General features: G+C 37.5%; 1 long non-coding RNA gene across 1 annotated transcript; it reads right to left on the reverse strand.

Moving 5' to 3' along the window:
• Positions 1–1233: 1233 nt before the first annotated feature.
• On the reverse strand, positions 1234–6924 carry LOC129684104 (uncharacterized). Its single transcript, XR_008721282.1, has 3 exons — positions 6850–6924; positions 3624–3742; positions 1234–1658 (listed from the first exon to the last, which is right to left on the reverse strand). It is a non-coding gene; the product is annotated as an uncharacterized LOC129684104 (long non-coding RNA).
• Positions 6925–10770: the final 3846 nt, after the last annotated feature.

A 10770-nucleotide genomic window follows, 5' to 3' on the forward strand; every position in this document is an offset into this window, starting at 1 on the left:
ATATAAATTTAACTACATTATATACATTGGCATTTTAAACTAAAGCTGCAACTTCTACTTTTGTTTGGTGGTTGGGTCAGAAACTCAGCAAGTTTATTTTTACTATCACCCATTGTTTAAAATACACAAGTGTTTGCTTAATGATTGGAAATTTGACATCATTTTTTTTTCTCCTTGAAAGCATATTTCCATTCAATTTCCCCTAAAGATTTTTTTTCTAATGCTTTTTATATCCAAAACACTTCCGGTTTTTACCCACTCATATTTCCTTTCAGTGTTGACTACACTATCTTTTCAATTTATTTCCTGTAACTATAGGACTTTATTTGGTTCTTAAATTTGTTCTGGATGACAAGGCTAGAGAAATGGCCCTGCAGCGAAGAACATTTACTGTTCTTGAAGATGACCCAAGTTTGGTTCCCAACACCCAACTCAGGTGGTTTACAACTACCTGTAACTATAGCTCTGGGTGGTTTGAACCATCTTCTGGTCCCCCTGAGTTCTTACACTCTCTTGCACATACTCACACACAGACAGATGCTCATAGACATGCTTAAAAATAAAATAAATCTTTCTTTTTAACATCGGTCACTTCTTAACTCTTTTAAAAGAGATTGTTCTGGATTAAATTATAATTGTTAGTAGTATGCAATTCGTTGAGTAATATATACAAATTTATCATAATCATACAACTTGGATAGTGTGATTAATTCAGATTACAATCCATTGAATAACACGTTAAAATATTTTTACCGTAATTGTACAATACTGTGGCTAGTGTGTTTGATTCATTTGGATTGTCTGCTTGGTTGAATTAACAAACTCCTAAGCCACTAATGAGGCATACTTTTTTGTGTGTCTGCTGTGAGGATGTTTCCTGAGAACTTCGACTGAGGAGGAAAGACTCGTGTTACACATGAGAGGGAGAAGGCTACTGAACACCAGCATTGTCTCCCGGTGCTTCCTGTCTGTGGATACACTGTGGCCACCTGCCTCACATTCCTGCCAACGTGCATTCTGCCCGAATGGACTGTTCCTCCTCACACCGTGAGCATCATAAATCCTTACTCCCACAGGTTCCTTCTGTCTGGTGTTCTGGTCACAGCAGTGAGAAAGGTAACTAACACTGGTAGACAGAAATTTTTAAATGTAATTCATTTATTCTTTGATAAATAATAATTTATGGTAGAATAAGACAAGCTTCACCATGAATTATATTCCTGTTTTAAATTTCATATGTTAAACTGAATATCATCAGAAATTCTTTTTAATACCTATCACCTAAAAACGCAGTTTGATGCTTCTGAATTTTGTTGAAAGCAAAAACTTGACAACTACCCAACCCACACAAAAAAGTATAGTTATTTACCTTTTAAATTTCTGGGGGGAAACACCAAAAAAAAAGGCTTTCAGTGGTGCTTAACAAATGCTCGCTAGCTGAAGTTGCTACTCCTTTGGGAAGAATCAAGGCACTTCCTTTAGTGTGAGACCAAGAGCTACTATTGTCCTTCAAGATGTTTCAAATTGGCCTTCAGACTCCAACATGGGATGTCACTGGATGTTGGCTGATCCGAGAGTGGTACCCTTAGCGTGGTGGAAATCCACAGACAAATCAGAGTAAGGGCTCCCACTGTTCTAGACAGCTTTGTCTTAAAGGCCTTGAAAAGAAAAGGTATGACACACTATCGACGTATTTAAATGCAAACCTTAAAAGCAATCGACCTAAATAGACCCTTTCCGAAAGAAGACACACAACTGGTCAACAGGGATATGAAACACGCTCTGCGTAACTGTTAATAACGCAAACCCAACTCGTTGTCACTTCATGCCAGTAGGAATGGCTGTTATCAAAACGACAAAAAGATCTCAAGCACTAGTTTGATAGTTAGAAAAGGAAATACGTCCATACTCTAGGTGGGAGTGTAAGCTGGCCATTGAAGAAAAGAATATAATGGCATTCTTAAAAATTAAAACTAAGTTTGTATGCTGCAGCAGACCCACTACCACATCCCGAGAAAATGAAACCTGTGTGTTGAAGAAACATCTGTGTTACCTTGTTTATCACAGCACTATTCACAAGAATGATAAATGAAAACAACCTAAGTGTTCAACCAATGAACACATTTAAAAAAAAGTGTGGTACACTGACACGATGAATATTGTTAAAATAAAATATTAAAAAAAAAAAAGAAAGGTACCCACTTGGAGGAAAGATTAGAGAGACTTATTAACAAGTGCTAAGTTAAAGTAGGAAAAAATGCATTCTGGTATTCTGTTGAAGAGTATGGCAAACAGAGTAATTATAATGTAGTATGTGTTTCAGAAAAGAAACTAGAAGGAGGAGTATTTGGGATATTTGTACCACTAAGAAATGGCAAGTATTTGAAATTGTAGATATTTGATTCTAAGCCTGATTTGAGAATTGTACAATATATACATGTATCAAAACTTTACATGGCACCCTAGAAGCATGTAACATTCTTATGTATTAGTTAAATAATTGTTCTAAAAATGGAGTCCAAAAAATATATGCAAACAATAATCATAGTTAAATACTTCCCTTAATCTTAACATTTTCATATGTTTTCTTCCAAATGTTGATATTTCAGATTAGGCAGAATCTATTTATAGAAAAGTCTTCTATGTAATTGAATGAACAAAGCAAGCCCTCATTGCTAAACCCATCAGTCAAGTCAAACATAGCCCTGACATTATGTTTTTCCACTAAACAAAAATGGTATGTCAATACTCATGCCTGTAATAACCAGCTCATTTCTGAGTTATATTTCTCAGAAACAGTAAAACCGGGACTCAAACCACAGGCACCGATTTGTTGCTAAATACACAAGAGCAAGCTGCCTCCAGGATTCGTTCCAATATGTGTCTGTCTTCATGCCACTTTCCAGAAGTTCCTGCATTGGGCACTATTAGTTGCAGGCAGAAAAACTGAAAACTGATAAGGTTGTTCAGTTTAAAAAAAATGTTGGGATGAAAAAGAACATTTCTACAACATACTTTGCTTTCAATGGAAACTTTTTAAAAAAGCAAAGGATGTGTAAGAAGAAATCAGTGTTCATTGATCATCAAAGACCTTCTTCATAGCAGTATTTCAAATGGTCCCTTTGTTCTGAACTCTCAGGAAATTTTATACCCCATTCAGAATAGCTGAGAGGTCTGACTTCATTCTATAAAAAAAAAAAAGGCGGGGGGGGGGGGGGGGAAGTGAGAAAGAAATCTAGTCTATTCCCAGACCCTGGTGATGTTTTAATTTTAAGGTTGATTTTAAGAAATTTACAGGTTAATTTTAAGGAAAAGAAACCATTTGAAAGTTGAGTGTCCAAAAAAAGTCTGTCATGAACAGTCCTTGTTACAACCCCAGAGAAGCTGATGTGTCAGCCTGCATCAACCAGGAAGGAGAATTAGCTGTGACCTGCAGGACCAACAGGAGTTAGGCAGGCAAGTGAAGTCTTGACAAGCTTTGTTTTATGATCACAGCTGAGACAGCAGATAAGGGTCTTGAACAAGGTGTGTCAGTAGCCATGTGGGTGTGAGGAACATTTGCATGAGGGCTACTGTTTTGGTCCCTCCCAAAGTCACCGCCTTACACAAGCATGAGGTCTTACCATCTGAATTACTCTGACCACGAAGAAATGACCATCTGTGCAAATGTTTTCAATTCCCCCAAAACAGCCGAAATCCAGTCATGTGGCTCTTCCTTCTCTGCCTTCTCACTTCTGGTCACCTGGGAATGATACGTTCTTCCATTTTAAATTTTCTGGCTGGCTGGCTTTGTTCCAATTCAATGTTTTAATTTGGTCTGTGGTAACATCCTTCTGCTGTCTCTACTGTCTCTATACCACTTCCTCTACTCCATTGTTCCTGTCACAAATGTTGTATTTTCTAGATGTCAAACCTAACCATCAAACACCTTCCTTCTGAACTTTAACTCTTCATTTCCTTTAGCATAATAAAAAAGCAGCTTAGTCTTCAATACTACCCCTCTCTGGTAACAATTCTAGCTTCATCTTGCCTGGGTTTTCCTCTTCTCTCCCTTTCTCTGTTTCTACTGAACTAGTTTTCCTTTCCCAGGGCTCAGTGGCCATTCATGTCTCCAGGCCTTTGCACACACTCTGTTCTTCTTTCCAGTAAGTTTTTTTTTTCTTATTTACAGAGTGCTTTAATGATTCTGTGACTTTTTTAAATTTTGTTTTATTTATATATTTATTTATTACTATTCACTTTGTATCCATACTGTAGCCCCATCCCTTGTCTTCTCCCAGTCATGCACACCCACCCTCTTCTCCCCCTATGCCCTTTTCCTAGTCCGCTGATAGGGGAGGACCTCCTCCCCTTCTATCTGACCCTTCCTTATCAGGTCTCATCAAGGCTGGCTGTATCTTCTTCTGTGGTCTGCAAGGCTACACACACCCCCGCCCAGGGGGAGGTGATAAAAGAGCCAGCCACTGAGTTCATGTCAGAGACAGTCCCTGTACCCTTTACTAGGGAACCCCCTTGGAAATCAAGCAGCCATTGGGCTTCCTTTGAACAGTGGGTCTCTCCATACATGGTCTTTAGTTGGAGTATTGGTCTCTGCAGGTCCCCCTGGACCCAGTTATTTTGGCTCTGTTGATCTCCTTGTGGAGTTCCTGCCCCCTCCAGGTCTCTCTATCTCCCCTTTTTCCCATAAGGATTCTGGCACTCTGCCCAAAGTTTGGCTATGAATCTCAGTATCTCATTCGATACCCTAGTGGGTAGAGTCTTTCAGAGGCCCCCGTGGAAGGCTCCTGTCCTGTTCCTTGTCTTCTCCTACTTCTGATGTCTATTCTGTTTGCCCTTCTGAATGAGGATTAAGCATATTCCATGTTTGTTAGCTTCTTTAGGGTTATAGATTTTATTATGTTTATCCTATATTATATGGTTAATATCCACTTATAAGTGAGTATATACCATGTGTGTCTTTCTGCTTCTGGGTTACCTTACTCAGGATGATCTTTTCTAGTTCTTACCATTTGCCTGCAAATTTCATGATGTCCTTGTTTTTAATTGCTGAGTAGTATTCCATTGTGTAAATGTATCACACTTTCTGTATCCATTCCTCCACTGAGGGACATCTAAGTTGTTTCCAGATTCTGGCTATTAGGAATAGAACTGCTATGAACATGGCTGAGAAAATGTTCTTATTGAATGGAGAGGCATCTTTTGGGTATATTCCTAGGAGTGGTATAGCTAATTTTATATCCTTATTTTTTGTTTGTTTATTTGGTTTGTTGTTGTTGGCTATTTCTTTTGATGTTGTTGTTTTGTTTTTTGAGACAGGATTTCTCTGTGTAGCCGTGGCTGTCCTGGGCGCACTTTGCAGACCAGGCTGGCTTCAAACTCACAGAGGTCCACTTGCCTCTGCCTCCCTGAGTGTTGCAATTATAGGTGAACACCACCATGCCCGGTTGTTGTTGCTATTTCTGTTTTTGGTTGTTTGTTTGTTCATTTGTTTTTTTTTTTTCTTTGAGATAGAGTATCACTTTGTAGTCCTAGCTGTCCCAGAACTTAGTATATACCCCAGGATGGCCTCCTACTTGTAGCAATCTTCCTAGCTTGCCTTCCAAGTGCTACGATTACAAGCATGAACTAATACTCCTGGCTATCTTTTAAGTTAATAAAACAGATAATAAAGCAGATAATTTTAGTAGGACATAGCTAAAACTATAGTGAAGCACATGCACAAAGACAACAATTAATTAAGTAATAATAAACGTACACAGATAGAAGTATAGAAGAAAAACAGTGGCAGTATAGAAGAAAAACAGTGGCCCAACCTAAGGTAAAGGTCGGTACCTCTAAAATGAGGTGGTACAGGGTTAGCATTTGAAGAACAGATGTGAGTTAGTTCAATAGTTGATGAGTAAGGGTTTTGATGGCAACATAAATAACTTAAAAAAAATACATAGTTGAAGGAAACTGAGAAAACCATCTGACTTACCACGATTAGCATATACACATACATGTATGTATCAAGAAACAGTATAGCCAATTTTGTAGAAGAATGGGGTTGCTTCCCATGAAGTAAGAGTGTCTTCAAAATAGGTGGAATGCATACTTATCTGAGTTCTAAAGCATGTGGACACAAACTATCCTTCAATCAATAACAGATTTGATTGACATTTGTCAGATTCTGCTCAAGTATCATTCCTGTAGGAAGCCTTCCTCCCATCTAGACAAACTGCACCAAGCCCCTTTCTTTGGGTTCTCTTTGAATTTCTCTAGAATAGCAATGCTTATATCATAGTCATAAGATTTATTTATATGTCTGTCTCCCTTTCCAGACTTTAGTCTTCTCGCTTATGTTTTCCTCAAATCCATAATAGTATCAAATATTTGGAGAACACTGAAAAACAATATTATTTTAAAATAGTATAGAGACTGGCAATATGGATCAGCAGGCAAAGTCACTTGATGGCAAGCCTGACCACCTGAGTTTGATCTCTGAGGCACACATTGTGGAAGGAGAGAACTAACTGACTCCTGCAAGTTGTCCTCTGACCTCCACACTTACACCATGGGGCAGGTAAATACACACACATGCACACACACTAAGTAAAATGTGAAAGAGAAAAGAAAAACTACCATTTATTGTCTTCCATGTTTCATGTGAGCATTACCCAAATTTTGGGAATCTGGGAACTATTTATTGGAAGTCAAAATTATATGAGATCAAAGAACTAGTCATTACTATTGTTCTCAGTTCTATACTGTCATTAAGAAATATCTAAAATGTTTACGTAAAACTCACATAAGCAACTTTACCCTTAATACGTAGTATTCACAATATGGACAGGGCTACACTGTACTCACCTTCCATCCATTTCTTTACATGATGTTATTTCATAGGTGAGGTGAGTCCAAAATTTCCATTATTACTTTTAACCACTGAGTAGAATCATAAGACATCAGATATGTTCTGTGAAAAACTAAGGTGTGGAATAGAATTTATAGTCAAAATATAAACATGGTGAATATTTTGGAATTAGGTATCAAAAATTATGTTTGCTACATTAAAGTCTGTGAAATCACTAGTAACCAAGTAAAATATATCTTTCGTATAACATGGGATGTTGGTGGTGAACAACAACAACAAAAAAGATTATCGTGCCCCTTTTCCTAAAATATGTACAATATTATGGTAAATGCTGAATCCTACTCTGCATCTGATTATATAAACAAAACATCTAGCCTGGCCTAGGTACAGGCCTGTAAAACCACAACCTTACTGTATGCTGCCTACAAGAAACTCACTTCAAACACAGTGCTAAGGGGAAAAAAGGGGGGGGGATAGAGGAATTTTATTTCAGAACATGGCTGTTCTGGCAAGAGATCACATCCAAATGCCTTCTACTTCTATGTGATCTGGCTGGAATACAAACACCCCTTTAATCCAGAAGACAGAAACAAGAAGATCTGAGTTCAAGTCCAGCCTGGTATAGAGCAAGTTTCAGGTAAAGAAAAGCTTAGATCCAGGTGTGGTGGTACATGCTTTTAATCCCAAACAATGAAGGTAAAGTAACTTTGCGAAAGGAAAGCACCCATGTTTGAAAGTGATGTCTAACTGAGTGGCTGAAAAGGTGACAAATCAGAAAATATTTGAGAGAGTAGGATATGCCCAACTCACAAAGAAGGCAGAGGAAAGGGAAGCCACTTAAGGAGCAATGCAGAGAGAGAATGGAGGCAGTTTTACTGGGACCATAATGGAGAGACAGGTTTCAGAAAAAGAACACAGGTGAAAACTAAGTGAGCCAGAAGATGAGATGGAGCCAGAAGATTAGAAAAGATTGTGGGAATTAGTTGGAGGCCAATCAGAGCAATCCAGATACTGAGAGAAAAGCCAGATTGTATAAATTAGCTGGTAGAGGAGTTAGAGCCAGAACTGCTAAGTTGAATGAGCCAGCCCAGGGCTCAGAAAGAACAAAAAAGGATGAGCTTATTCAACTGTTAACTCTCAGAGGCTTAAAACATTCTAGACCTAAGGTTAGATTATACGGAGTCTAGAAGCTTCCAGGACTAGGCCTAGGTTAGCAGACAGAGGCAGTAATTTCCAGTAATCTTCTGAGAGAACAATTGAAACAGGAGAATAAAAGTTCCTTTTACATAGAGAGGCACCATGTAAATGATAGAAAGATAGCTATGTTAATATGAGATAAAGCATAGACTGAAGAGGAACATGACACAATTATACCTACTCTACTTAAAATCTTAAGTGATAATGGGATAACTGTTCTTGTAAAAATATAAGCTGAAAAACTTTGAGTTGTTTTCTATGCTGTCAGTGACATGGCCCTCAGCTTAGATATCCAAAAGAGTTACTCTTTAGATTATAAAATACAATTTAATTTATGAGTGATAATACAAATGAATGGCTTACAACAGTGAATAAATTGTTATTTATGTTTGTTAATATTTTAACATTTTAGAATTAAAATTATTTCCAAAATCATTGCTGAAAAAGAAGGAAAACATACATCTGAGAATAAGAATGAAGGAGAACCAAAGAGATAGCTCAGCAGATGGATGCACTTGCCACCAAGTCTGGTAACCTGAGCTAAATCCCCAGCCCCACATAGTGGAAAGAGAACATTGACTCCTACAAGTTCTTCTCCAACATATGTCCATGTTATACACACACACACACATACACACACACGAATGCATGCACACACGCACATGCACACTTTTTTAAATGAAGGATAAAGATTTGAAGATAAGAATGGTACAAAACAGCCATCTCAGCATGAAGGAGGGTGAATAGTCTAAGAAAAATAGTCAATTATTGAGGTACATTATATTTAATTGGTTATAAACTTAAAATGATTGAACGTTTTTCTCCAATACATTGAGCTGTGCAAAGACAGAGAACACTGAACACTGTGTCTAAGGCTATGGTCTAAACAAGTGAGAAGATTAAAAATATGCCAAAGAGACTAATAACAGAAGTTGTTAGAAATACAGTGCTGGCAGTAGATTTTCCCAAATATGAAATAATTCAAAAGCATGGTATAAAGCTTCAATATACTACAAGAAGAAAAGAACGACATCAATCCCAGATCACTGAGTTACCACAGGGTCAGCGCTGAATATTTAGAAACAGATACTTATATTGATCATATACCAAACGTGGCATTTCCAAGTATTAGAGATGGCTAGTTAAGAAATATTGCTGGGATGATGTCTAACCAACTGCCAAACGTATAGAGGATTAGATTCTTATTTCACACCATACCCTAAAATAAATTTCAGGAGAATTAGAGTTTTAAATATAATAGAAAGTAATATTCTTGGGTAAAAAAACTCTATTAGTAGGCATATATGTTAGGATGGTAGGGTACTAGGAATTCTAAAGACAGAGCCAAGAGGATAAATATAAATACACAGAGAACTGGACATATGAAGGGAGATTTACTAGAAAAATTACCTCACATGATTATAGAGGCTAATATCATGATGGCGCTTCTGCAGGCTGGAAATACTGAGATATCCACAGAATGGCTTAGTCTAACTCTGAAAGCCTCTGATGATTTAAGTCTTCATCCAAAACCAAAGGCACGAGAACTCAGGGTTCCACCCAAGATATAAGTCCTGAAGTAAACAGTCCTAATGCCCAAGGGCACAGAGTCTCAGTAAGCTTGGAAGAGGCCCAGATAAAAATCTTAGCCCAAGAAAACACTGCTTTCAACCCATTATGCTTCCAAGGATAGAACCCAGCTACATTCCTTTACTAGATTTCTTTTTTTTTTTTTAATTTATTTTTTTGGTGGAGGTTCTAGTACATTTTCCACAGGCATAAGAATATCACAGTACATGAAGGAGCAGCAACAACAATTCTCTTGGCTATTGAAAATGGTATACAACAAGTGGCAAAAAATATGCCATTTGTCTTAGGTCCAAGGCAGTAATTCCTTTGGTTATTTTTATATATCCAAACCTGTTTTCTGGAGACTTTATATATAGAAGGCTAACTGATGGAATTCTTCATAATTCTGTTGTCGAATTTAGTTTTCTGAACAAGACAGTCCTACTGTCAAGTCTGTTTTTGTTTGTCTCTGTCACTCTTTTTCTCTTCTCTTCTCTCTCTCTCTCTCTCTCTCTCTCTCTCTCATGCATGTGTGTATGTTAGTACACATCTGTATGCACACATGAAGGCCAGAAGAAGGCATCTGGACATGTTAATTTGTCTTTCTTCCCTTATTCCTTTGAGACAGGATCTCTCCCTGCACCTGGTGCTTCCTTTTTTCTCAGCTAGACTGATAACCATCAAACCCCGGCACTCATTTGTCCATCTCTTCCAGAACTGTGTTTATAGCCTGAATGGCAAGCCTGGATTATTTCTCAGGGGATGATATCGAAATTCTCATCCTTTTGATTGTGTAATGAGCACTATTAACTGCTGAGTCATCATTCCAGCCCAAGTTGGGGTGTCTTGAGCATGCAACATCACTTGTTGGTTCTCCATTTTCTGTACTTATGGAAGAATACACAAATTTCTTCACCACCTCAAAATAGTTGTGTTTACATATGTGAAAAATAGAAGCTTTTGGAATGATATCTGGGAAGTTCTCAGGCATGTTGAGGCTGGGCCTCACTTTTGACTGTGCCATCTTGGAGAATTTTTTTTTTTTTGTCTTTCTTTTTTTTAAAAAATGCACAAGACCTTCACAAGATCCCTTGGATCTTCTATGTTAATATATATATATATATATATATATATATATATATATATATATA

This window comes from Psammomys obesus, unplaced genomic scaffold (genome assembly GCF_907164565.1).
Source record: "Psammomys obesus unplaced genomic scaffold, mPsaObe1.curated_primary_1811, whole genome shotgun sequence".
Taxonomy (NCBI): domain Eukaryota; kingdom Metazoa; phylum Chordata; class Mammalia; order Rodentia; family Muridae; genus Psammomys; species Psammomys obesus.